The sequence below is a fragment of the Brachyhypopomus gauderio genome, unplaced genomic scaffold (assembly GCF_052324685.1).
Source record: "Brachyhypopomus gauderio isolate BG-103 unplaced genomic scaffold, BGAUD_0.2 sc139, whole genome shotgun sequence".
NCBI classification, from domain to species: Eukaryota; Metazoa; Chordata; class Actinopteri; order Gymnotiformes; family Hypopomidae; genus Brachyhypopomus; species Brachyhypopomus gauderio.
This window is the reverse complement of record NW_027506960.1, coordinates 248,814-253,949: the sequence shown is the minus strand read 5'-3', so window position 1 is coordinate 253,949 and position 5,136 is coordinate 248,814. Positions and strand designations below refer to the sequence as shown.

The 5,136-nt window shown below is 48.6% G+C and overlaps 1 long non-coding RNA gene across 2 annotated transcripts; it reads right to left on the bottom strand.

The window, feature by feature from the left end:
- Positions 1-1,282: 1,282 nt before the first annotated feature.
- On the bottom strand, positions 1,283-4,778 carry LOC143500287 (uncharacterized). 2 transcript variants are annotated; one of them, XR_013126737.1, is made up of 4 exons: positions 4,603-4,778; positions 3,343-3,832; positions 2,088-2,404; positions 1,283-1,697 (listed from the first exon to the last, which is right to left on the bottom strand). It is a non-coding gene; the product is annotated as an uncharacterized LOC143500287 (long non-coding RNA). The 2 variants fall into 2 exon arrangements; XR_013126736.1 differs by having other exon boundaries at positions 1,283-2,404.
- Between the last annotated feature and the right edge of the window lie 358 nt (positions 4,779-5,136).

The following is a 5,136-nucleotide window of genomic DNA, read 5'->3' as shown; positions in this document are numbered from 1 at the left end:
TTCTTCTACATCCTCACACGCATCACTGCATCCTGACTGAAGAACAAGCAACAACATTGTTTGGCATAAAATTACTGTGAATCAAATGACCGTGGTATAGTGTATTAATGCAAATATACGCGTCGTAACAGTTGTGCATCTTGAGTTCACAGCCTTATTGCCTGTTCGGTGGCCATTGTTCCCCGCTCTGGACTGTGATGCGGACTCCTTCCTGTAAGTGGGCTTGATTGCTGCTCATTTACTGGTGATTGATCTGTCTCCTTGGCGACCAAGTAAGTGCTGTCATGAGGCATTCACAGTTATGTCCGTGCACTCCGCCTCTCCTACTGCTCTGGGACGGAGGACTGATAGGCTCATAGCCCAGCGCTCTGGACAGAGGGCTCTATTACCTGGACAGAGGGCCCTATTCCCTGGACAGAGGGCCCTATTCCCTGGACAGAGGGCTCTATTCCCTGGAGAGAGGGCTCTATTCCCTGGACGGAGGGCTCTATTCCCTGGACGGAGGGCTATATTCCCTGGACAGAGGACACTATTCCCTGGACAGAGGGCTCTATTCCCTGGACAGAGGGCTCTATTCCCTGGACAGAGGGCTATTTACCCTGGACAGAGGACTATATTCCCTGGACAGAGGGCTATATTCCCTGGACAGAGGGCTCTATTCCCTGGACAGAGGGCTATATTCCCTGGACAGAGGACCCTACTCCTTGAACAGAGGGCCCTCTTCAGCCAGACTGTCATGGTGCATTTAATGTTGATAATTTTACAGCTGTAGCATATGCAGAAGTCCCACGTTTAACAAATACCTTCAGATCTTGCGGTCTGTATTGTGAGGGGATTGGGATTTTTTTTGTTTTGGTCACGAAACACTATCCCTGTTCTGCTGACAGCAGCAGACTGTAAATATATTGGTCTGGACAGGTCATGAATGCTGATGACGTTTCGTGTAAAGTTTCCACTCGGCGCTGAAGTGGTTCAGACATCGATCCAGTGCTGTAGCAACAGTGGCGGTCCCGAGGGAGCGGGCCCCTGCCGGACCCTGTAACGACCCTGGTGAAGAGAGGCCAGAGTGTGTATTAACCTGTACGGTGGGGAGCACTTTGTGCTGAGATGATATATGAGGAGCTTTCCCCTGTCCGTACCAGCCCTACAGGAGGTAGTTTCATCCCGCTCTGCAGGGGAGCCCAGATTTATGGATGTGAAACCGTACGCCTGCCTGTACGCCCTCTCAGCCAGGCCTCACAGGCATTTCAGCCTCAGCGCCATTTCTGTTAGGAGAGTCATGTCTACATTTGTGAAATGGGTTTAGAGTTTTATTGAAATTGGGCAAAGTCTCTAGCACCTTCTAACCATACGCGTATTTCCCAAAGACACTTTCACATCCTGCAACATTATTATGAAAGGAACCAACTTCTGTCAAATGCTTTTCAGAACTTTGGTCACGTGATTGACAGGTAGGTCTATAAAGGGAGCTCCAGGGCCATGGCTCTGATCACCCAAACGCATCTCTTCCTGCAGTGTGTCTGCTATGACTGCACACACCCGCCATCTCAACTGGCTCCGCCTCCTCCTCTCTCTCTGCTGTTGATTGGTCATAAACTAATGTAATATCTTAAGTATACCCCGGGGCCAGGCACCACTGCTCCACAAGGCTGATAGTTGTTAACGTTGTAGCGCAGAGAGACCACATCCAGCAACATCTGTAAACAGAAGCTTGTCTCAGTGTACATCTACAACCTCAGCATAAACATGCAGTGTTAGCCCTGCACTAGTACTAAACACACACACACACACACACACACACACACACACACACACACACACACACACACACACACACACACACACACACACACACAAGTACTCTAACAGTCCATAATGCCAGCACACATGAGAGCAATCAGAATGTTTTTTTTCAAGTAGACTAGGCCTCCGTCTCCATCTCTCTCTCCATATCTCCAACTCTGTCCATCTCTCTCTATCTCTCCATCTCTCACTTCATCTCACTCTCCATCTCTCTGTCCATCTCTCTCTATCTCTCCATATCTCCATCTCTCCATCTGTCACTTCATCTCTCACTGTCTCTCCACCTCTCTCTCCATCTCTCCATTTCTCTTGTCCTCCACCGTAGCCATCTCTCAGTGCCCTGTGAAGCGTGATGTATCAGATCCTTCACCGGTCTGTAACGTTTCAGTTGTGAAGTCATCCATTCCCCAACGTATGGACACTGGGGTTCAATTCTGAAAATGAAACCCATGGATAACAGAGGCCATCTGTGGCCATTGCACATGGACTTGGAGTGTGTGTGAGCATATATGTGTGTCTGAGCACAAGTGTATGTGAGAGCATATATATGTGTGTGTGTGTGAGTGAGAGAGCATAAATATGTGTGTGTGAGCATGAGTGTCTGTGAGAGCATATAGTATATGTGTGTGTGTGTGTGTGTGTGTGAGAGAGAGAGAGAGAGAGAGAGAGAGAGGGTTAGAACATACAGAGAGAATCCACTACACAAATGTCACACTATATCTTTCTTAACATACAGAGTAGATTAAGAATATTATACACACAGAACCCAGGACCCATATTTCACTTTCCAATATCAGAAGGCAAAGAGGATCAAAAGGATCAACGCTGAATAAAAGTGTGATGAAGTGAGTGAAAGTGTGAAGTCACTCATGAAAGTGTGAACTCACTCACCAGTGTGTGTCCATGTTTCCACACATGTGCAGTGTGTATGTGGGGGGGGGGAGTGTGTGTGTTGGGTGTGTGCCTGTGTTTGATCTTCTCCTCACTCCTGCTGTGTGTGTGTGGCATGCACTCCTCTATCTATCACCTCTCCCGTGTGGCCCCCCGAGACACAGGCAGTAGCCCAGCGAGCCCGGCAGAGATATACTGCAGCCTGGGTTCTGGCACTCACCATCCTGCTCTCACATCTGGGCCGGAGGCCTCTTAGCTGGCCGGGCCCTCCACACACCCAGTCAGAGCTCCCAGCACTGCTGCCCTGCAGCACAATGTGCTCTGGACTCCGAGTTATTTACTGCTGTACCGGACACTACAGTACATCAAGGAATCAGCAGCTCACTCCAGTTAAACAGTGAAGACTCATTTTGATCTTTACTTGCTTTCATCTGGTCCTGATATGTCTTTGATTCTGATCTACTGATTTAGTGTTCCTTTTAATCTGCTTTTTGAACGGATTTAAAACCTTTTTGAACTGATTTAAAACCTTTTTGAACTGATTTAAAACCTTTTTGACATCAACTCCCATGTATTTTGTTCCTTGTCATTCAGGTCTCTCTAACATGCAGTATTAGTGATGGCTGAGCTGCCTGATCCAGGCCCTACCTGCTGGGTTCTGGTCGTACTGATGGCTCCGCCCCGTCACACCCATTAGTGGAAGAAAGGCCATGTGGTCTGGCCCTCAGCAGGTCTGGCCCTCAGCAGGTCTGGCCCTCAGCAGGACTGGCCCTCAGCAGGTCTGGTTCTCAGCAGGTCTGGCTCTCAGCAGGTCTGGCTCTCAGCAGGTCTGGCCCTCAGCAGGTCTGGTCCTCAGCAGGACTGGCCCTCAGCAGGACTGGCCCTCAGCGGGTCTGGCTCTCAGCGGGTCTGGCCCTCAGTGGGTCTGGCCCTCAGTGGGTCTGGTCCTCAGCAGGTCTGGTCCTCAGCAGGTCTGGCCCTCAGCAGGTCTGGCCCTCAGTGGGTCTGGTCCTCAGCAGGTCTGGCCCTCAGCAGGTCTCCACAGTGACTCTGGCTGTAAGAGGGTGGAACACAGGGTGCTGCTGGTCACTCTTCTGGGGCCTGTGACACAGGGTGCTGCTGGTCACTCTTCTGGGGCCTGTGACACAGAGTGCGTTAGAGAGTGTTTCTGGAAGAATGGTAACTCGGATATTAAACTGAGGTGATGCTCTGATTCTGATTTCTGACATGCTCAGTGTTTTATGTCATGCTTAAATATCATAACAAGACTAATATTTCACATATATAGCTTTGAACATAACATAACCACAGACACGTTCATTCATGTTGATTCTCTCTCTCTCTCCCTCTCTCTCTCTCTCTCACACACACACACACACACACACACACACACACACCGAATCATCTGTTTTTTTCATTATGGTAATGTTTCCTTCTCTCCTCAGATTTCTGTCCCGTTTTGTCACTTACAATCACTTTCACAATATTCTGTGTCACTAAGTGACTCAGCTGAAAACGGTGTGGTTGTTATGGAAAGGAAATTAAATATCATCCATGAAATGTGTTAATGCTCAAAGGTGTGACAGGCTACATTTTTAATAGAGGAATCTAATGAAGAAGGAGTCCGTCTATAGTACTATAATTTTACACACTGTGTCATTTCCTGTTAGAGAGCAGCAGGAGGCCCACTGAATGGAGCCCACTGTTTGTGTGCTTGGCACCCTTTACAAAGCTCACTCAAAAGCCATTGCTGTGTCACACTGCCTTATGGGCATTTCTGTTAATATTTAGCTATTACTATTTGCATAGGCTATTTGATGCTAATCACATGGTATGCTAATGATATGATATGCTAATGATATGATAATAGCGAAATAGAGACACCATTTTGTGCATATGTCTGCTCACCTTCCCACACACTTGAAGACAAGCTGAACAAAATCGTTTGCAGACACAGCTATGGAAAACCGTGGGTAAGTTATGCAGTACGTTGCTCTGATTTATTGGACACAGAGTGCTTCTCAGCCGAGCCTGCTGTTGCTCCTCTCTTTTATGTTCCGCGAGCGCGCGTGAGCTCGCGCGCTCTACCGTGTCGCTTTCATGTGTTCTAGTGGGCAACTGTTGAGCAGCTGTTGCTCCCGCCCCTTCTCACCAGTACCCGTATGTGTAAAAGTGGTCTGTCCCGATCATCAGACACGCACACGCACGCTTCCACGCACGCTTCTACGCACGGGGGTGGGTGGGAGGGTGTTAGAAACAGTTGTGTGGTGATTGGTTGGTTTGTTAGTGGACCAAACAGACTCTGGGACCCTTACCCAGAATTGTCTGGCATGAGAAAGCACGAATGAGAGATTTATGTGCACAGGCATCCAGTCAGAGGGCACAATTACCCCAAAGCCCCCCATCTTCAGGAACAATTACCCCAAAGCCTCCTATCTTTGG